The following is a 24,238-nucleotide window of genomic DNA, read 5'->3' as shown; positions in this document are numbered from 1 at the left end:
AGAATTTATGGGGTAGTGTTGCTGGACCTGAATTGGGAAATTATTTTGAGTATCATCAACTCATAGGAACACTGATGTTATTGGTGAACTCCTATCCAGACATATTGGTGGGCACTAGTATTTTAGCAATAACGCTGCAACTCCTGGGGCTTCCTACTTTACTTTTATCAACCCGGTAGTTCGTAACAAACTTGGAAGTGATGGTGCCGTATGCACAAGTACTAGCTCTTACTGCAGACTGTCACTTGGTCCGCTGGAGCAAGATCACTAGGAGCTCAAGCCAACCTCTATGAATTTCTAGAAGAATCTTTTAACCATGATGAATGAAAGCTAACTCTACAGAGGCTATTCTATTTTCTGAAAGAGAAGGAAGACTGAAGTGTAACACAAACCCTAGCAAACCCTAATTTATCCAACTAACCCTACTTTTGCAGAAAAAGAGATAGAAACTGACGATATGAATGTCATTGACTACTGGGAAGGTGAATTACATCTATTTAAACTACTTCTGAAAGAAAATGAGAAAAGAACATCCTTTTTTATTTTTTGAGAGTTTTTATGTGAAATTATTATGCTTGTAATTTATTGGATTGTGATTGTGGCAGAGGTTTGGTGGCGATGGAGGTTGGATTTGGATTTTAAAGAGGTGGAGGAAGGTGTGGAGAGGTCCTAAGAAGCCTCTAGTACCCTTCTGAAGACTTCCCTTGCAATCAAACTTCGAAAAATCACTCACAGGAAATTATACAGGAGCCTGTAGGGGATCTACAGGAGGAGGCCGAGAGCTATTTTTGGATATTTTGAAGGTGGAAAATGATTGGAAAGGGTAAATGAAGGCTAGATGAAGGTGTTGAGGTGTTTGGAGCTTGTCAAGGAACATCAATAGGGAAAATTATTGTTGGATTTGTTCAAATGGCAAGAGGGAAGCTTATGGAGAAAAATGCAGAAATTAGGGCAGATTGGTGAAATGTTGCGAATGACTTGGGAAATCTATGAGAAGTGAGCTGATGCTTGCTGATTTATGGATGTATGGTGAGCTGAGGTGCCCTGCAAGATATCTGCACATCCACTTACAAAAACTGATCAAATAAATGACTAACTATACCATGAAAACACAACTTCCTCTAGCTTGACCTAATTTCTGACCTACAAATAGAAAATGTTGAACAGTAATATTTGAACAGAAAAGCATGCAGAGAGATCTATTGTAAAATAATGGGAAATGATCTAGGCAACTGAATCTGAAGCAATACATTAATCTTTCCAAATCAAGTCATCACACTAGAAATTGCATGGAAGAGAAAAACTGTGTTTTTGGTGGTAGCAGTAGTGCCTTGACCTCGAATCATAGTCCCAGAAAAGGAGAAAGGAGATCAAGGCCTGCTGCTGGCCTTTTTTAATCTTAGCCTATCACTGCATTAACCTACTTGAGCAACTAAAACAAAAATAACTATGCAAACCATCAAAAGCAACCTATTCTAAACAAGGTAAAATGAATCTATGTAACAGAAATTAACTCATGAACTGAAGCAAAAAACATATAAGTACAAGGAAAGAGGTGCTGGGCAGCTTGGGTTGGGCCCTAACACAAGAGCTTCAGCCCTCTGAAAGAGATCAGTGTTGGCTCAAAAACTATTTCATCTCCATTATCAAAAATAAAAGTGACATTATATAAACTGTTCTAAAAAAGGAAGCTCGAAAATGAGCTGAACAAGTGCTGCCCAAAAGTACAAAAATTATACTAATGACTGGCTAAAATCCAACTAAAAAAATCAAGCATCTAATCCTTGCTATTTATACAACTTGAGCCTCCAACAACTCTCCTAAAATCAAGGAGCTCAGCTTCCCAAAACTACAGATAAACAATAGTCCTTCTTTACTTGCTCGGCTGCCCCTTGGATGCACTAATGTGGCTGCTTGTGCTCCAAGTTTCTGATGGAGAATTTGAGGTAAGGGTTCATAAATTTAGGGGACACCCCCTACGAATCCTCTTCCCATTTTTCCTCGAATATTGGCTTCCAATTGCTCATAAATCCTTTGACTTTGTCCAAAATTGACCATAAAATCTGCATAAAGCACACATTAGACTACATGGCAAAATGACTAACCCAATTCACTCTATTAGCATAAATATAATAAAAAACATGCAATAAAATAATCAGAATGGTGGATTAAGTGGAATTAAGAGGCAAAATGAGCCCATATAATTACCCATTTATGGGGCTCATCATCACTCCCTACTGAATGGGTTGCTCATCCTCTGAGCAACTAGTCTATCTCTTCATCCTTGATGGCTCTGATAGATTCCCTGACACCCCATGCTTTTGACATGATATGTTCCTCTTTATCATGGAATCCTGCCTTTCTATCCACCTCTTCCCACTGTTTATGTTCTTCCTCCTCTTTTACTCCTTCCAGCAGTCATAGCAGTAGTGGAGGACTGAATTTGAGGCCAATCCAATTGGCCTTCAAAATTTTCATAGAGTGCTTATACAGTGGCACTCTCCTCAAGGCTTCTCTCATCCTGTTTGGGGAGTGATACTCCTTGATTTGTAGGCTGTGTGGTAATGTGTTACACCTTCTCATGCAGGCATGAATGCAGTCATCTCTAAACAATCTCTCCATGTCCTCGAAATGTGCAATATCCTAGGCCTGCTCATCGATATATTTGGGGACACTTTGAGGATTAGCTGCAAGGTGTTGGTGGGCACTGATGAGAGCCATGGGGTCTGCTGGCTCTGCTCTAATCATCAAAGGTTCATTCAGCTCTTTTGCCATCATTTTCTAGATTTCTGCTGCCCTTTTCTCTTCATGGCTCATCCAAGATGCCATGGCCATCAGCTGCAAGTCTCCTAACACAACATTGGGGTCCCATAGGTTCATATCAGTAAGGGCCATGTTGTGTAAATAAAACTCTACCAGCTTCGCTTTGCCCTCAGTAGAACTTTGATCACATAGATCCATGAATTGGCCATAATCCTAAAAAGGTATGGTGCCTCTCTGGGCCAAAGTCTTGATTTGGAACTGGAGCCACTGATCCTTGAGGTATACTGCATATGATTTGGCTGGCTGCCTGCACTGTAGTGCCTCAGCCCAGCTGGCCATGCAGGTTAACTGGGCTTCCCTTTCCTATATCTACCTTATTAATATCTCACTTTCAACCTGGGGTTCCTTTTCCTGCTGCTGTCTTTTTAAGATTAACAACTCATTTTCTGCCTGGGGTTCCCTTTCTTGCAGCTATTGTTTTAACATTTCATTTTCTACCTCTAATTGAGCTCTTCTAATGCTTCCTGTATGCCTACCATGCTCAATTCTTTGCCCATTTTTCTCAATTTGTTTTCCATGTGCCCAATGTCTTCCACCCCTTTTTATTTTGCAATCTGCATCCATCTATGGGTCCTTACTCTTTCCTTTTCCAGCTCAAAGAAAATAGGGACTGCAAACTTTTGTGGGATGATTTTCCCTCCTTGCAGAAGGTTGTAATAAAAACCTAAATTAGGCTGAGGGTTAGGCTCTGGTATCTCTTTTTCCTTATCTTTCTCCTTGGTCTGTTCTTCTGCCTTCTTTTCAAGATTCTCAGCCTCTTGAAGCTTTGTCAATGTCTCTTGTAGAGCGGTCTGCGCCTCCTGTAGGACTCTTTTAGAGTCCATAAGTTTGATCCTTTCTTTCCAAGTAGAAGCTCTAGGGCTTCCCTTTTCATAGGTAATGGGGGCTTTGGATGGAGATTCCCCCTTTTTGGCAGTAGGGGCATCTTCAATGATGATGGGCTCCTTTGAAGGTGGTTGAGGCTTCCCCATCTTTATTCTAGTGCTTTTTCGAGCCTTGAATTACATGGATGGTTTTCTTTTCCTTTTTCCTTTGGGCTTTGCTGGAGTACTAAGTGCAGCAAGAACAGTTGTTGCCTCCCTTGCTAGTGTCTTAAGAGACACTTCTTCCTGATTTGCTTCTTCTTCTTCATTTGCTATTTTTCTTGTTTCTGCTAGTTTTGCCTCTACTGTCCCTGATTTTGTTACCTCCTCTTCTTGCTTAGCCTCAGCTTTTCCTGTGGCAACCTTTTTCTGAACTGTCTTAGGCTTCTTCCTTTCAGTTCTTGGCCTCTTCTTTTTCTCTGTTGTGGTTTTACCCTTTTCTGCTTTTGATTCTTTCTTCTTCTATGCTTTAGGCTCATCTTTGGTGGTGTCATGTTTCTCCTTTCCTATCTGGTTTTCTTCTTTTTCTGTGGGGGGTTCCACTTCTTCCATTTGAGTGTTCTTTTCTGCTTCATGGATTCCCTTCTCAGCTTCCCCTTTTTGTTCTTCCTCTTCACTTTTAGATGGACTAAGGTCACGGGTGAGAGTCTTTATATCATCCTCTTTAGTCATGTTTCTGAAAATCTCCCAAGCTACGGGGAATGTGAAAGTGTGGAGGGCATCCTCCACCAACAATTTAATTATCCCATGGTGATCCAATTGGTCTGGAACTCCTGCCTTCAATTTGGTGCTAGATTCTATTAAGGATTGGAGGAGAAAATATGGAATACTGAGTTTTTGGGATGTCGGAAGGTCCATGCCATATCTTAGTTCATGTAACAGTCTAAAATGGTACCCGTAAACTATGTTGTATCTTCCTTCACAGGAGATGTATTTCATAATCTGGTAACTGACCTCATTCCATGGGTAAGGTACACTTGTTCTCTTGATGCCATTCTTGTCTTCCACAGGATGTTCATTAGGCTAGAAAAAAGTTTTCTTGGAAACTTGACCCAGTGGTTTTTCTTCCTTGCTCCAAGGTAGTCCAAGTGGAAGACTTGTAATCTTGCTGATAAACTCTAGGGTGATTTCTATAGTTAGACCCCTGAAACTGACAGTGGCATGGGTTTTTCAGTGAGGTTTTAAAGACAATATAAATTCCTTTATGACTTCATCATCATATCCATGCAATTTTTCAAGGAAAGACATCCAATTTTCTCTAGTGAAGAGGGCTACCGCTTTTGGATGTTCATGCAGCTTAGTTGAATTCAGAGGCTCCTTCCTCATAAAACCCCCTGTCATGATGTTTTAGGTTCTACTGGAATATTTCAGTTGAAGAGGGAGGTAGCAAGTTTCAATCCCGAAAATAGAGGAATATCTTTCAAGAAACATGGAGAGAGTTTTTGTGTTCTTTCTTTTAAACAAAAGAAAATTGCAAATTTCTTTCCTTCCAAACTGTGTTTTTTCCCTTTTACAAAATAAGCAGACTACCCAATGCAAGTTCACTCTTTACAAGCTTAATTTTCTAGAGTTGCATCATTTCTTTACATAGGAGAATACCACGGAGGAGAAAGAGACAATATTTCAGGTCAAAGAGCAAATGGAGAAACTATATATATATATATTTTTAAAACACAAGCAGACTCTGTTCTCACTTTCCTTCCCTTTTCAACTCAATGCCTCACTTGGAATCACACCACCCTTTTTATATATATGGAAATTCAGAGTGGTTTTCACCAAGCCTACCTATTTCAGCCTGAATTTGTCATAAAATCCTAAATTCTCCTCTGCGATGCTGCTCACTGACCTCCCTATAGAAAGGCTCCTATAGGACTGTGTTTTCGCTCCTGTAGAGTTCGATAACCGGGCGAGTTCTGAGAACGACAAAATTCGACTGTTTCGATGCTCTAGGGTGGTAGGTAGGTTGCTATAGTCGAGAGCTCGTCGACACAAATGAGAACAAAGGTGGTGAAGGTGGTTGACTGCAACGTACTTAAGCTTACGGGAGCGTTCTGCGGTGATGAGGTGAGGTGGCAGGAAGGGTACGTTACCCTGATCTGGATCGTTGGTCCCTACTTCAGTGTCATTATGAAACTTTTATGCCACCTGCCACAATTATTTCAATCATTCCTGTTAGATTCCGCCACTGCCTGTTTTGAGATTTTTTTCGAGTTGACTGAACACACGTTCTGAGTGCACCCGCTGAGTGCAGTTTGAACTGAACGAGGGTGGCTAGTTAGCTGGCCACCGATCTAGTTTAATCGTAACCATCTCACTTGTTCATGCAGTTTTTAAAGTATACCCATGCAATAGAGGAACGATTTTAGTCACTTACCTGTTAGTCGAGAATTGCATGCTACCGTGTTGTTGCATGCTCAGACTTTGGCGTTCTATCTATGGATTTCTGCTGCTAGCGCCCGTGGCTTTTGGATTGGTGGCTCAACTACATTTTACTAGTGATCTTCAATCAGGATCAAACTCCCTGTGCATTCTACACATCTGTGGCTGCACTGACCCTACCTTTGGAGCTCGATTTTTAAGGGGATCAACTGCTACAGGAATCCTACAGGATTTCCTTTAGCTACTTCTCCCTCTAAGAATTTTGGCTTAGGCTTGAGCAAGGACTAGAGAGGCAGCTGAGGAAGATTTTGTCAGTCATGTAAAAGCAGCTGGTATGCACTAGGTAAGAGTTAGGTTGAGGATGTTTTTTGTTTATTCTTCATTTTTCTAAAAAAACAAAAGAAATATGATTTTTGTGTGTGTGTGTTTTTTTTTTTTTTTTTTTGCAGGGAAGAAAGAAGAGAGTGTAAATGTAGTGGTGCAGGTATGGAATGGAGAGTTACGAGGATGAATGGTGGTAGGGGGGTTGACAGGTCTTCTGGACAAGTTTCTAGCCCTTTGATCCTTTTCTTGACTTGATTTCGAGCTCTTTGTGATTTCTACAAGAGCCTCCTATAGAATGCACAAAGCCTCCCGTAGGATGCATAGTTTTCCAGAAAAAGTGAGACCAGGGACTGGGAAAACAATAGCGATGGAGAAAGGGTCTATCAGAGGTGTATTCGGCTTGGTCATGTCCCTTTTTCTTTTGTGGCCCTCCTGCAACCTGCAATGTATTCAAAAGAAGTTAATTTTTTTTTTTTTATGTTTTTTGTTTCTTTTTCTCTTTTTTTTTTGTTTTTTGTTTTTTTGTTTTTTTTTTAAGAGACAGATAGGTTTCCTCCCAGATGTTTATACCCTACCTGCCTGCCCTGGGTGCCTCCAAGGGGAGGTTTTCACCCAAGGATCTTTATTCTCCTCAATTTTTTTTTGTTAGGGAATGGGTGGAGTGGAGGCAGAGACTTGCTCCACTATGAACACTGTTTTACTTATAGTTTCAATGAATTCTTGCTTGGAGAGGGGCTTCTTGTAGATTTTCAACCTATTCCCATTGACAAGCATGGGGATGGCTTCTTAATCGATGGTCCTAATCAGAACTGAACCATTTTCATTGCACTTTTCTATTGTGTACGGTCCCAGCCATCTTGTCCTTAGTTTTCCCTTGAAATATTTATACCTTGAGTCATACAGCAGTGCCTAATCTCCTTCCTGGAATTGTTTCTCTTTGAGGTGTTTGTCATGCTATATTTTCCTCTGAAGTTGGACTACCTCTTTGTGGAGAAGGTCTTGCAATCTTTGTTCATCCAATCCATTTAGCTGGAGTAACATTTCCTTTTGTGCATGATTGAGATCTAGGTCCAACTGAGCTGCCATCCTTATTGTGTTGTATTCAAATTCTATTAATAGCAAAACCTTCTTCCCATAGACCAGCTCATAGGGTGTGAACCTTGTGGTGGTATTCCATGTGGTGTTATAGGCCCAGGTGGCCTCAACCAATCGATTTGCCCAGTCTTTTCTGTTGCTGCTCACTACCTTGGTCAAAATTCCTTCCAAAGCTCTGTTAGTGACTTCCACCTATCCATTTGCTTGCGGATGGTAAGGGTTCGAAGTTTAGTGCTTAATTTTGTGATGTGAGAGCAGGTCTTCAATCAGATTGGAGGTAAACTAGCTCCCTTGATGTGTGACTAATTCTCTTGGATACCCAAACTTATAGAATATATTCTCCCTTAAAAAATCAGCTACTTTTTCTTTTGTTGCTGCCTTGATCACCTTTGTTTCTACCCATTTTATCAGATAATCAGTGCACATGTTGATGTAATATTTCTGCTTTGAAGGAGGGTTGACAAGACTCACAAAGTCCATGCTCCACTTCTCAAATGGCTCAAAAGTCACTTGAGGATACAGGGGCATCTCATACCTTGGAGTATGTTTCCCCATCCTTTGACACCGGTCACATTAGCTGATATATCTCCCTACATCTTGATGAAGATTGGGCCAATAGTAACCTGCTTGTAGAATTTTGAAGGCAGCCCTCTTTGCTACAAAATGGCCCCCACAGGGCCCATCATGAAAAGTTAGGAGAATGTCAAAAACATCCTCCTCCCTGACACATCTTCTCAAAACATTATCTAGGCCAAGTTCTAAGAGATCGCCCCCAATCCAAGTGAAAGGGGCACTTTTCCTCATGATATTGCTCTTCTCTTTTGAGGACAGGTGTGGCGGAAACTGTGCGGAAACCAAGTAATTCGCTATATCAGCAAACCATGGCGAGAGTATTGAGATAGCAAATAGGGTTCATCTAGAATTTGATCATACACCATTCCTTCTTCACCTGTAGGCAGATCTATTCTAGACAAAAAATCAGCAACAACATTTTCCTTGCCCGGCTTATCAACAATGGTTAAATAAAATTGCTGCAATAAAAGCAACCATCTAATAATACGAGCATTTATATCTGGTTTGTTCATTAAATACCTAATTGCAGCATGATCAGTGTGTACAAATGTTTGATAGCCGATGATGTAGTGTCTGAATTTATTTAGGGAATGGACTACAACTAGGAGCTCCTTCTCGGTTACAGTGTAGTTTAATTATGCCTTCAACAAGTTTTCACTTACAAAATATATGGCATAAGGTAGCTTCTCATCAACTTTCCCTAAGGCTGCTCCTATCACTTTGTTTGAGGCATCTGTTTGAATGTGGAAAGGTAGGGCCCAGTTCAGACCTCTCAAAATTGGGGTAGTCACAAGTTTAGTTTTCAAGGTATCCAAAGCTTCTTGATAGTTGTCAGTCCATATGAACTCGACATCTTTCCCCAAAAGACCAAACAATGGAGAGGCTAGCTTACTGAAATCCTTAATGAATCTTTTATAATACCCTGCTAAACCTAGGAAACTTTAGACATCTCTTACCTTTTGAGGAGGTGGGACCCTTTGTATGATGGCAATTTTGTTGGGGTCCACCTGTAATCCTTGCTGAGAGATTGCATGACCTAGCATGGTCCCTTCAGTCATCAGGAATTCACACTTTTCAGGACTGAGGGATAGGTTCATTTCAATACACTTGTCCAAAACTTTTCCCAGGTTAGCCAAAGCTTCCTGGAAGTTAGAACCATAAGGGGTAAAATCATCCATATAGATTTCCACTACATCATGAACCAGTTCAAAAAATATACTCAATACTGCTCTCTAGAAAGTGGCGGGAGCATTGCACAATCCAAAAGGAATGACCTGGTATGCAAAGGTACCCCAAGGACAAGTGAAAGTGGTATTATCTTGGTCTTTTGGGCTGATTTGGATCTGGTTGTACCCGCTAAAACCATCTAGGAAGGAGAAAAACTTTTTCCCTGCCAAGCCATCTAACACTTGATCTATGAAAGGCAAAGGAAAATGGTCCTTCTTTGGTGGCCTTGTTTAGTTCATGATAATCGACACAGATTCTCGACTTCCCATTTTTCTTTAGCACTAGCACCAAAGTAGAGACCCATTCATTGTCAGAGATGGGGTAGATGAATCTTGCATCCAGTAACTTTTACAGTTCTTCTTTGACAATGTCCTTAAGGGCTAGATTCATCCTCCTTTGAGGCTGCCTAACCGGTTTGCAAACTTCCTTAATGTAAATGTGATGAGTACATACTGAAGGGTGCACTCCCTTCATCTCCTTATAGCTCCAAGAAAAAGCATCCAAGTGGTTTCTCAATAAGCTACACAGTTCCTTCTCCTAAGAGGTGGATAGGGATGAGTTGATTTTCAAGGTTCTTTCTGGGCCGAACTCCATATTCTTAACTCGAAGAGAGGTTGGGTCAGCCACACAAAGATTAACTAAAGGATTAGCTTGGGTTTCTTTCACTAGCTCTTCTAATGGCAACATACTAGGGGGTGGATTCTGAATCAAGTTTTCAATAATATCATCCTTAGTTTGTGCTTTCCCCCCATGGTAGTTTCTATTGCACACAGTGGTGTGGAATAGACTTCATCCTCATATTCCTCCTCCAAACAGAGAGGTAAATCATGTTCTAACAAAGGTTGGGTAGGAGGATATAGGACTAGCTGCTTGGACATATGCCCACACTATTGATTGTCATGTTCCCAGCGTGACAGCTAATGTAGGCATCTACAATAGCCAACCAGGGTCTTCCTAGGATGAGAGGATACCCTGTGAGCTTTGCCTTCATCTAGAGAACTAGGAAATCAGTAGGGTACTCCTAAGAATCGATGGAGACCATTACATCTTATACAATCCCTTCAGGGGTCACTGTGGAGTAGTCTGCTAATTGTAGTACTGTTGTGGTCTTTCTCAGGGAGCCCTGAAGGTTGAGCTTGAGCATAGTGTCCTTGGTCATCACATTAATGGCAGCCCCTATATCAATCAGGGTATGGGGGATTATGGTGCCATTGATGTGGACATCGACTACAGGGCTTCCTCGGTCTAGAAATTTTGGACAGATTACCTGCCCCAACATCAGATCGGACAGTTTTCCTATGACATTGATAGTTGGGGCATCTCTCCTACACCTGCTTGGATGCCTAAAGCACTTCTCTTTGATCATCTTGTTGTATATAGGCACATCCTTTATGGCTTGGAGAAGTGATATCTTTACACATAATTGTTTCAATTCTCCTAGAAGTTCAGTTTCATCTAGGGTAGGCTGTGCTGTTCCAAATAATCTCTCAGGAAAGGGCAGAATGGCTTTTGGTTCACTTTCCTCTTTTTCTTCCTCATCCTCCTTAGGGGGAGGCTGGTTATTTGGGAGAACCTTCCCAGATCGAAGGTTAATCTCACGAATCTCCATAACATACGTCGGGCATGATGGTTCCCCACTATATACTTGTTGGGACTGTCTGTTATTCGGGTTCAGGTTCGACTGAGAAGGCATTTGGGGTTGCCTTGGTGGAGCAGGAGGTAATGGTTGTGGTTGAGCAGGTGGTGGAGGCAAAAGAGCGGGAGGAAATTTGTATTGGGGCCTCCACCCTTGATGAGGTGCATTCCACTGAGGTTGTGGCTGAGCATAAGAGTGAAATGAATGAGCAGCTGGTTGAGCATGGTATTGAGATGGATATGACCACTGCGAAGGTGTGGACCAAGAAGGATGAGAAGGGGGACCCCAAGAAGGCATGGAAGTGGCTTGACTGGGGTTGTAGTATGCTTGGGATGTCCCTTGCATCCCCTGTTGATAAGTTCTAGGCCCATGAGGCCTCCTTTGGTTCATGAAATAGAGTGGTTCAGTGGCTCCTTCGGCCCCTTGGTATATAGCTTTAAGTTCGGGCAAGGAAGGGCACTGATTCGTAGGATGCTCTTGTTTGCAGATTGAACACACTTCTATAGAGTTCAATGGACATTTGTTCATAGGATGCCTTCTAGTGCACCTAAGACAAAAAATATCCAACGCCCTCTCTGCTTCCTCTTGTTTCTTGTGATATGCAAAGTATCCATTTGCATGGCAAGAGTTTGCAGCATCTCACTTTTGAAATCTTCCAGCATGTTTCCAAATTCACCTCTGAGGGACGAACTGGATGAGGAGGTACTAGCTATGGGTTGACTCCTCCTACCTCTCTTTCTGGCTACCCTAGAATGGTTTCTAAAGATAGTCTCGATGTCTTCATAAGGAAGCTGCTAGATGTCTCCCCCAGCCAGTAAATGAAAGGTGTCTAGAAGGTCTTCTGGGACTCCTCTGAGCAGAACCAACTTCAGAGATTTGGGGTCAAGTGTGCACCTAGCCCTTTTATAACTGAGCTAGAATCTCTCTTCATAATCCTCCAAGGATTCATCACTTCCCATGGTCATTCGGAAGATCTCTTCCTTTGTATCTTTTGACCTACAGTAGTCCTGATATTTGTTGTTGAAGGCTTGCTGCATCTGATCCCACGTTGTGATGTTGTTTCCAGGTAGCCCCATGAACTAGCGCAATGCTTCATCCTTGAGGGTAGAATGGAATAGTTTCAACTTATGCTCATCTTCTGCATAGTCATAGGTTTGACAGATAACAACAAACTCAAATAGGAAGGTGTTAGGATTTTCTGTAGTTAATCCATGGAAGTGAGGTAGAGTTGAAGGGCTTATGTTTTTCATTTTAGTGTCCCCATTGGTTTCTCGGATGGGAAATGTACCCTCTACTCTCTCTTCATTTCCCCTTGCATTTCTATTTTTAGCCATGGTCTCAGGAGGGATGGTTTCCTCCTCTTCTTTTGCTATAGTATCTTCGTATATCTCTGGTTGTTCACCTATAGGTTCTTCTGGCTCACTGCCACCGAAGAAGAGAGAAGGGTGGCTTTGTGATGTGGTGGGGGTGTTGGGTAGGAATTTCCCTGAATTATATATGTTCCTATGAGGCATGAAAATAAATCCCTTTTTTGGGTGATTTTTTGTTTTTTCTGCTTGTACATGCAAAACTAAAATTGATTGAACAAACCAATTGCAACTATTGAAATGAGCTTGCTGAAATGAAAATTTGTAGAATGGAAATGAAAGAAAGGAAATTATTAATCTACTTTTGTTGAAATGAAAATTTCAGAATTGAAATGAAAGCAAGGAAATGCAATAATCAAAAGAACAACTACTCTACCTTTGGTTAAATAAACTACTTAGCAGAATGTTGCAGTAGGGAATAGAAGAAAAGCAGTAATCACAAAATACTCTGACGCTTCCCCGACAACGGTGCCAAAAAGTTGTGGGCACCAGTATTGTAGCAATAATGCTACAACTCCTGGGGCTTCCTACTTTACTTTTATCAACCCGCTAGTTCGTAACAAACTTGGAAGCGACGGTGTTGTAGACACAAGTACTAGCTCTTACTGCAGACTGTCACTTGGTCAGCTGGCGCAACATCACTAGGAGCTCAAGTCAACTTCTATGAATTTCCAGAAGAATATTTTAACCATGATGAAATAAAGCTAACTCTACAGAGGCTATTCTATTTGCTGAAAGAGAAGGAAGACTAAAGTGTATCGCAAACCCTAGCAAACCCTAATTTATCCAACTAACCCTACTTTTGCAGAAAAAGAGATAGAAACTGACGAGATGAATGCCATTGACTACTAGGAAGGTGAATTACATCTATTTAAACTACTTCTGAAAGAAAATGAGAAAAGAGCATCCTTTTGTATTTTTTGAGTGTTTTTATGTGAAATTATTATGCTTGTAATTTATCGGATTGTGATTGTGGTAGAGGTTTGGTGGCGATGGAGGATGGATTTGGTTTTTGCAGAGGTAGAGGAAGGTGTGGAGAGGTCTTAAGAAGCCCCTAGTAACCTTCTAAAGACTTCTCTTGCAATCAGACTTCGAAAAATCACTCACAGGAAATTCTACAGGAGGCTGCAGGGGATCTACAAGAAGATCTACATGAGGATCTACAGGAGGAGGTCGAGAGCTATTTTTGGAGGTTTTGAAGGTGGAAAAATGATGGGAAAGGGTAACTGAAGGCTAGATGAAGGTGTTGAGGTGTTTGGAGCTTGTCAAGGAAGATCAAGAGGGAACATGATGGTTGGATTTGTTCAAATGGCAAGAGGGAAGCTTATGGAGAAAAATACAGAAATTAGGGCAGATTGGTGAAATTTTGCAAATGACTTGGGAAATATGTGAGAAGTGAGTTGATGCTGGTTGCTTTATGGATGTATGGTGAGCTGAGGTGCCCTACAAGAGATCTGCACATCTACTTATGAAAACAAATCAAAGAAAGGACTAACTATACCACGAAAACAGAACTTTCTCTAGCTTGACCTAATTTCTGACCTACAAATAGAAAATGTTGAACAATAACCTTTGAATAGAAAAGCATGCAGAGAGATATATTGTAAAATAATAGGAAATGATCTAGACAACTGAATCTGAAGCAATACATTAATCTTTCCAAATCAAGTCATCACACTAGAAATTGCATGGGAAAGAAAATTTGTGTTTTTGGTGGCAGCAGTAGTGCCTTGACCTCGAATCATAGTCCCAAAAAGGGAGAAAGGAGATCAGGGCCTACTATTGGCCTTTTTGAATCTTAGCCTATCACTACATTAACCTACTTTAGTAACTGAAACAAAAACAGCTATGCAAACCATCAAAAGAAACCTGTTCTAAACAAGGTAAAATGAATCTATGTAACAGAAATTAACTCATGAACTGAAGCAAAAAACATATAAGTACAAGAAAAGAGGTGTTGGGTAGCTTGGGTTGGGCCCTAACCCAAGAGCTTCAGCCCTCTGAAAGAGATCAGTGCTGGCTCAAAAAATATTTCATCTCCATTATCAAAAATAAAAGTCACATTACATAAACTGTTCTAAAAAAAGAAGCTCGAAAATGAGCTAAACAAGTGCTGCCCAAAAGTGCGAAAATTCTACTAATGATTGGCTAAAATCCAACTAAAAAAACTGAGCACCTAAGCCCTACTATTTATACAACTCGAGCCTCCAACAGCTCTCCTAAAATCAAGGAGCTCAGCTTCCCAAAACTGCAGATAAACAACAATCCTTCTTTACTTGCTCGGCTACCCCTTGGATGCACTAATGTGGCTGCTTGTGCTCCAAGTTTCTGATGGAGAATTCGAGATAAGGGTTCATAAATGAAGGGGACACCCCCCTAGAAATCTTCTTCCCTGTTTTCCTCAAATATTGGCTGCCAATTGCTCATAAATCCTTTTACTTTGTCCAAAATTGACCAAAAAATCTGCATAAAGCACACATTAGACTACATGGAAAAATGACTAATCAAATTCACTCTATTAGCATAAATATAATCAAAACAATGTAATAAACTAATGAGAATGGTGGATTAAGTCAAATTAAGAGGCAAAATGGGCCCATATAATTACCCATTTCTGGGGCTTATCACATATGTTTTGCAGTCAACACATTGAGTTAATACATGGTGGAGCCTCACCATGTACATTGGATTGCCGCCAAGAATCTTCTGAAATATCGTCGAGGCACAATCACTCATGGACTGAGATACACTACTAGAAATGTGAGGCTGCATGGTTATTCTGATGTTGATTCAGCTGGCAGTGTGGTGGATCATAAGAGCACTTATGGATGTTGTTTTTCTTTTGGTTCTTATTTGATATCCTTGATGAGCTGGAAACAGAAATCGGTTGCCTTTGAGCACCACTAAGGCCAAATACATAGCTGCTAGTATGGCCTCCTGTGAAGATTTCTGGTTGAGGAAGCTCTTCAGTGAGCTATTTGGAAATGTGTTGGATACCACCATGATCCTCTGTGACAGCTAAAGTGGGATCCAATTATTAGATAATCCCATGTTTCATGATCACTCCAAGCATATAGATATCAGGTACCACACTATCTGGGATATGATACAACGAGGATAAATAAGTCTCCATCACATTGGGACTGATGAGTAGGTCATCGATATTATGAAAAAGGCCCTTGGGAAGGTCAAATTTTCTGCCTTTTGAAAATGACTTGGAGTCGTGGAGAGACCCTCTTATGAGGATCCTGTATGAGACAGAGATTGAGCTATGGGAGCTTCCAGGGGCTTGGGGTACTTCTTGGAGTTGTGACAAACCATAGGGTGAGTGGTTCAACCTTCCCCTAGTGGTTTGTTGTGCATAGGATGAGTGGTTCATCCTTCCCTTGTGATACCCCTTGGCAACATGTAGGCAGTATGAGTGATTCATCCTTCTCCTACTAAGACATCCTACCCATGTAGTCTGGAACTCATGAGAAGTACCTCTCATCTAGCCAATGAGTAGGTAAATGAGGATATGGACCATAGTAATACTGATGGATGCATCATGTACTATCATAATCCCTATGCTAGGATGACCTATATTGATATGGGATCAATGAGAACTGACTTCAAGTTTGTAATATCCCTCCCCTTAATAATAAATAATAAGAATAATAAGAATAATAAATAATAATATAATAATAAATAATAAATAATAAAAATAATAAATCATAAATTTAATAATAAATGATATTAAGAATATATACAAAGAAAATAAATAAAAATAGTAATAACCATACTAAAACTCTAAATAAGAATAAATAGAAATAAAACAAGAAAACTATCAAAAAGAAGGAAATAAAATAAGAAAAGCTAAAAATCAAAAGAAAAGTAAAGAAATAAAACAAGAAAGCTAAAAAATAAAAAGAAAGTTGCATGTAGACACATGGAGTGTGTGCATGTGGTTCCCCTTCCAATGTTGTTCTATTTAATAGATGGTGAGGAAGATGAGAGGCATTCCTGCATTCCATCATTCTGAGATTCTATCTTGCATTCTCTTGGGAGAATGGATTTCTAAGACTTAGGAGTCACTGGCAGTAATACGTTGATTGAGGGCTCGGGGGTGGCCAGTTGTAGCAAATCCTTGCACAATTGAGCCTACGGTTGGGTGGAGAGTCGTCCCCAAAACCTTGTTGTCATCTGGCAGACATTGATCACAGATAATATAGGTATGTACTTATTTGTTGATTCTGATTTTAATTAGGAAATTAATTTTATATTTATTTTGGACTGTTACAAAGTCAGTAAGAGTGTTATGAGACGCTCGCTTTTGATTAGAACTAACTTCGGGTCAGTAAGAGTGGTATGAGACACTCTCTTTTGATTGGGACTGACTTCGGGTCAGTAGATAATGGTATGATACATTCTCTATCACTTATTCTTCTTCATAGTTCAGCAAAGAAGAGCAGTGCATTGATGACATATATAGTATAGATTGGCAGATGGAGTTCTCCCTAGTTGAGAGGGAATGTTAAAATTAGAAACTATGGCCAAACTACACATGGTTCATCTTATTTATGACTGATGATATTTTTCTTGGATCACTCTCTCTGAGAGGTGTAGGATTGATCTAAAGTACATCTGATTTTGACATGTAAAAATGAAGTTATGAATTTATTTTGATTATGGACAAATTGTGAAGGTCGGCCAACAAATGTATGTAGGCTCAGAAGCCCAACAGTCACATTTACTCATCCTCAACATTGCATATAAATAGAAGGTGACTTAGCCTCATTTTGACACACTCATATACACACATCTCTCTCTATCCTCATCTAATTGGGTACACATTTTTGGGCAGCATCTCTCTCCACATGTGCAAAGGAAAGAAGGGAATTTCTTTTTTTTGGGCATTGACCAAGTTTGACCGAATTTCAGAGACTATTTTTGGGTTTTCTTGACCATGCATTGACCATCTTTGACTGTGATTTTTGGTGGAGAAATTCTGTCCCATTAGGCTGCATTTCCAGGCATAGAAATTGAGGCTAAATGTTGATTGTTGACTAGTGTTTACTGTGGCTAGGGCTGACCGTAGGTGGACTATTTGACCATACTTTGACTGGGCTGATTTCAGACTATTTTGAGGGTTGATTCATCTTGTTTTTTGGAGGAAGAAGTTGACTGAAGTTGACCGAATTGTTGAGGGTCAAATCTGCCCTGTTGACTAGCATTGACTTTTCTGGTTAGGGCTCTTTTGTTGTTGTTATAAATTATCAGATTTGTAAATTGTATTATCTCTCTCGCTGCTGAACTATTGAAGACTATAAGAAGAATTGATCAAGGGTTTCCACACATTGGGGTTTGTCCCTATCTATTTATGTTTATGTTCTATCTGCATTTTACAATCATTTTAATGTGATTTCTATTCTCGATATTGATTTGGGCTAATAAAGAAATTGAAGTAAAAATGCTCTAAAGAATAGAACATACCATTGTTGCCTAAAATTAACAATGTGTCACCCTTATATATTTCCATGTCATCATATAAGCCATGTCACACTTCCTCTACCATATATTGTTTACATCATGTTGTCATCATGGTGACATCATCATGCCACATGTCATCCTTACGGTGGTGCTAAGTGTGACCTACAATCGACCCAATTGGACATCCAAAAACACTAAATACAAGTGACACATGTCACCCTTTCATACATCCACATGTCATTTTCTACATCATATTGTTGAGTCACCTTCCATGCCAATGCCAATTGGAATACCACTGGGCACCTTGAAAACCATGCCAATGCTCACCACCTGCCGCTCATAACAAGTCACTACCATGTGGACATTAATTCAGTTTCGATATCTGAAAAACACTTTGGCACTTTAGCCAATCTTCTATGACCAATATATAAGAATAGTGACTCAACACTCACTTCCCTAAAGCCTTCTAATGGTGAACAAATAATTTGAAAATAAATCAATTGTTGAAGCTCATCCCACCCTTGCGTAGCAGACAATTACCAAAAAAGTGGGGAGGGGGCTAGGATTGTCACATATGCAACTAACTCAAGCATGCCATGTGAATCATGTTGGTATTTAGTACATGATGGAAGGGATGGTGCTTCGAGCCCCCCCTACTTTTTCAAATTTTACCGAGGGTGGTGTTCCAAGATTTTTTCGTATGTTTCCATGCTAGAACCAAGCTTAAGTGGAACCTTTCTTGAATGATAAAACTTAAAAATTCTTTGTCTCTCCATTCCATGTGGGTTAGGTAAAGTGTTATATACCATTCGAAAGTTGTCTGAGATGACTATATAACTAAACACTTATCTTCCTCATTAGATATCAATAAATAAGGAATAAATTCCTTCAAATACATTACCTCCATTATTGACCTCAAGCTATGTAGCCACACATGAAACACACATACTAAGTTCCCCATGAAAAATGCTTTGACATCAATGACTTAGCAGACTTGACATCAATGGAAATAACTACTCAATGTTTTCCCCATTTGGTATTGATGACAATGGCACCAAACATTTCTTGTTGCTCATTGATGGAAAAACCACCACTTGGAAACACTCCCCCTGTTAGGCTAAATACATTGTTTTTTTCTCACTCTCCCCATTGCTATTGATGACTGATCACTCTCTATCTTCAATATCTCCAACGTTTGCAAACTCTTGCCTTTTGAAATCAATGCAAAAGGGTTTATGTACTCCTCCTCTAACCATTCTCCCCTAGAATTTCTATAATAGGCTATTGATTATTCATTTTTCAATTTGATATTCATGTGGACCTATGTGATTTTCCCTAATGTCACCACTATATGTAACACCCTCCTACCACATTTAGCCAAGTTAATTGGTCTGATGAGGTAAACATGTGATGAGAGGATACTATGATCTGATTCAACTCCCCGTGCATAGTTAAGGAAGTGGAACCGACACAACACAACCAATTTGACCTTCTACACATGCTACATAACCCTTAGGAGCCATCCAACCCTTCGAGGTGATCAAACCTTGAGACAACTTATCATTTTACTAACTTAGAGCCTCATTCGCTCCCATGACATGGGCATGCATGCGATTGGGACCCTCTAGTCACTCCCACAACACGGGCATGCTTGTGATTGGGAAGTTTTCCAAGTAGTTCTGTGCCAGCGACCCCTAGTTATGTGCCACTTACTTAGGGCCAGGACTCACACAAGTGCCCATAACTCCATAAATCTTCCAGAAATGAAAAGTAACATTGAAACAATGATAGAAATGCAAAGACTTTAACAAAGACTTGACTGGGTCCCTACTAGCCATGACATGAATTTCGTCAAAAATGTCACAAATATGTATTCTATGGGCCATAATAATAGATCTTAGCATAGGGGTCTCATACTTATCTAAGGATCGCTAAGAAGAATTGATGCCATATCACATTAGCCGCATTTTCATATATTAGGTCATATATTCATTGTTCATTGATTTATAAATCAAAACATGATGAGACCCATACATCATCATTGTCATCAACATACTCATAACCAACATATAAACAACATAAAAAATAAGGATACAATAGCCATAAATGTCACATGTGAACCACATCATTCTCACATAAAATACCAAGGAGAGGTACTCTTTTAATGAATGAAAAATCCAACCAGGTTTGGGACTTCCATGTTCCATTCGACCATAAATTGGTTGAACCAAATCTCTCTTCATCCAATCATCCACATGCCATATTCCAAGCGTGAATGTGAGACTCAAAACCAAAAAATCAACCATGGCTTCCCAAGGCTAAACCACTTAACCCTTATCAATAGAACCAAGCTTTGCTGCAATCCACACCAAATCACTAGGCCCTAAGCAAGCATGGATGCCACCAAATTTTTCCACCTACACCATAATGAATTTTCCCATCTCCTAGTCTCTAGGCTTTACCACCAAAGTTTGATTCAGGGATCACTAGGCCATAATCGAGACACCACCCTCCAGGCTTTATCATGTCATTCATCAGTCAAGGATTCCTATGCTTGATCAAGGGCACCTACCTCTATGATTTACTGTATACCCTACCATTCACCGGTTGAGGATTCCTAGGCCCATTAAGGCACACAATACCTGGCTTTACCAAACCCCACAGTCTGGTTCAAGTGTTACTAGGCTAGTGGCTTTACCATAATCCATAGTCTAATTTAGGGATCACTAGGCCATGTTCCTTTCAAAGATTCACCTTACTCAGTTTTGAATCCATCCATCTCAATCAAAACATAAGAACCCCATCACACCATGGATATCCATAAATGGAAAGGCAAGGCTGAAGAAAATTGTCACACCTATAAAATCCCATGCTAATGACATCAGGAGAACCATGCTATGGGGTAAAATGCATGGGATGAAAACTACCCTCGAAAGTCTTCCCGGGACTTCTGACAGACCGTAAGGTTATTTGCAAAAGGTACCCATTACACACATGCTCATCTATCTAACATATATTGACAGGATATCGAGAAAGTATCACCTTTGTTTCTTTCTAGATTCGCTTGGGGATATCCATGCGGTAAGAAGAACTCCTCCTAACTGGCTCCAAGACGATTCCTACACAAAAGAATGAAGCAAACCAATCATAGCATATACTTCTGACAATTAATGTAAGAATCCATAACAAACATGTATAAATGTGTAACTTATCTACTCAACACAACAAGCATCAGAATGAACAAATAAATGCACAATATCACCGACACTTCGAGTAGTGGAACATAACCGCAGTCCTATATTCATAAGAGTGATTACAACAACCCTGTTGTATCAACCTTCCTTATCCCTTCTTCCTCTCTCTGTCTCCTTGTTTCAGCTAGCTCCTTTAAGAATATGAAAATATCACAACAACACCATGTATTATCCTTCTAAATGCTCTGACCCTTGTGCAATGGCCCTCTTGTTGCTTAAATAGCAATCTAATTAGGGCTTCCCAACTCCACTTGTAGTTCATTTGGGTAAAAACCATGAACCTGACTCTTTTACCAACTTTTTCCCATTTGCCTCTATTTCCGAAATAGAATTTCTCCAAATATCTTGATTTTTGGAGTTTCCCTGCTTTTCTTGTACAAATTTAGGGAAATAATATCTAGATATTTTATGGAAAATTCATTGGCATAACCACTTGAGCATCACTAAATTTCACTAATTCTCCCCCTGGTCTAACAACTTGTGTTAGCAAGTGACTAATGCTCCTTTATGCTTGTAAACAAGCTTTATAAAGCAGTTTGTCAATGTACAGAGAGCGTTAGTGTGGATTATGGGCCTGCAAATGTGGTCATTCTTTCAGTCATCTTGTCCTTCTCCTCTGAGTTGATTAGGAGGTCAATTTGTCCTATAACAAACCAATAACACACATTCATAACCATGCATACCAAATCTAGCAAGGAAATCACACATGCAAATTGATACTTGCAAGTAGACCTGTTGTAGCTGCTTGATCCTTCTTTTCCTTGCTTTATCTTTTCTTCCACTTTGCCTTCCTTTCCTTCCTTGATCCAATGCTAAAGTGCTATAAGAAGAATCTAATTATCCAAGAGTGTGAGAGAGAGCTCCAAAACTGGACTAACGAAAAGGTTAAACTAACAAAAGGTACCAACTGATCCTCATAAGCCTTTTTATTAATGAGGCCTCTATTTTCTTCATTTTTCATTATTTTTCCTTCATTTTCCTCCTCACGTGCAACCTGTGAAATTTCACCGTCCTTTTCTCCTAATTTCCATTATTTTCATAAATAAAATGTCAATTAATGCCTCATTCGTTTCCAAAGCCTTTGCCATTTGCTTTTCCATTTTCTTTAGCCATAATAAACCAAATGAACACCCATACTAGGATGTTTTTCACAACATTTAACTTGGAATAAGTGTCCCATAGTCATGGTTATTATTTTTCCTTCATTAACTTTTATTACATGGAATTTTCACCAGGGCTATTACAGAACCCTCCCCCTTAGGGGAACACCATCCTCGGTGTTCAATGACACTTACAACCAACAAGACTGTTGAAAGAATAACATACTTCCCATGGAGCTTTATAACTTAGCTCATTGCAATATTTACAATGATCAACCCGTTAATAAGAAAACCATCATGACAACATAACAACATGACAACCATAATGTCATGAGACCCATAACGGTTACTGGAGCTTTAAACATAGCTCATGGTGGCATTTACATCCATATACATATGTACATATACGAAACATCACACCAAAAAATATATCAAGGGAATTCACTCATCCAGCTAATAGAGAAGGATACATAGCCCGCATCTGATCCTCCATCTTCCATGTAGCTTCATAGGACCCAAAGTGATTCCGTTGCACTTTAACCTGATCGATTGCTCAATTCTAGAACATGATGACCTTTCTCTGCAATATACATTGAGGTTCTGACTAGAATTATCCATTTGGCCCCACCTGCAATACAGAGTAGTCAATCACATGATCATCATCTTTAACATATTTCTTAAGAAATGACACATGGAAAACAACATGGACTTTCACTATCAAAGGTGGTGCAAGTTGATAGGCTACTGGCCCAATCCTTTCAAGAATCTTGAAAGGTACACAAAATTGAGGTGCTATCGTAGCACACAATCCAATCCGTAAGGAGCTCTTCTTGGGATTGACAAGAAAGTACACCTGTTCCCCAACCTAAAACTCCTTAAACAACCTATTCCAATATGCATAGATTTTATGCCTATCCTGTGATGCCTTTAGAATCTTCTTGACTACCTGCATTTCCTGTTCAATTTATGCTAACATGTCTGGTCCAATCAATACCATGTTCATTGGATCACTCCAATTGATAGGAGTATTACAACTCCGCCCATACAATGCCTCAAAAAAACTCATCCTGAGTGATTCCTAGTAACCGTTGATGTAAGAAAAATCAACCAACAGAAGGTAATACTCTCATCTTCTCTATTGATGCATTACATACATCCTCAACATGTCCTCCGATATCCTATTGACCCTCTTTTTTTGTCCATCTGTCTGCAGATGATAGGATGTACTGAAGGCCAACTCTGTACCTAAACCTATAAACAACTCCTTCCAAAACTTGGAAGTGAAATTTGTATCCCTTTCTGACAAAATCTTCTTTGGAACACCATGCAGTCTGACCACATATCTGATGAACACCTATGCCACATCACTAGTTTAATACATAGACTTCACTGGAATGAAGTGTGCTACCTTATTCAACTTGTCCACCACAACCATGGAGCAATAATGTTGTCTAGATGTCCTCATCAAACCTATAATGAAATCCATGTAAATGACCTCCCATTTCCACTCTGGAATTAGAATCGATTGTAGTATTCCACCTGGATGCTTGCACTCTGCCTTTACCTGCTTTCAGTCCAAACATCTACCCACAAACTATGCCACACCCTTCTTTAGATTCGGACAATAATAAAAAATATTAGTTGTTGTCAATGTCTTTTGGTATTTTGTGTGACCTGAATATGATTTCGCATGAAACTATCTTGAGATAATATTCTTGAGCTCACTATTGTCCTCCACATATATCATGTCCCTAAATATGATGAAGCCATCTACTGAGAGATGATATTCCACATCATATGCACCTCTATCTACACCTATACCACTACTTGTACCTATACATGTATATGTACTCTGCTGTAACCTATGCCTAATTTATCTATACCTGCCTATAAGATTTGATCCAGTAGGTTTGTCCCATAAGAACTCATAGCTACAATGTGATTTACTTGTATCCTCCTACTACGAGAATCCACAACCTTGTTCTCTTTTCCCTTGATGTACATGATCTCAAAGTAAAACTCATTGATCATGGAAAACCATCTAAATTTCCTAGAATTTAGGTTGAGCTGGTCAAACAAAACCCACTTTGATCACTCATCAATACAAATTTCTTGCCAAGAAGATAGT

Source organism: Pinus tabuliformis, chromosome 4_2 (assembly GCF_031772625.1).
Source record: "Pinus tabuliformis cultivar Carrire ecotype Pingquan chromosome 4_2, CPIR1, whole genome shotgun sequence".
Lineage (NCBI taxonomy): Eukaryota > Viridiplantae > Streptophyta > Pinopsida > Pinales > Pinaceae > Pinus > Pinus tabuliformis.
Note: the sequence above shows the minus strand (reverse complement) of the source record.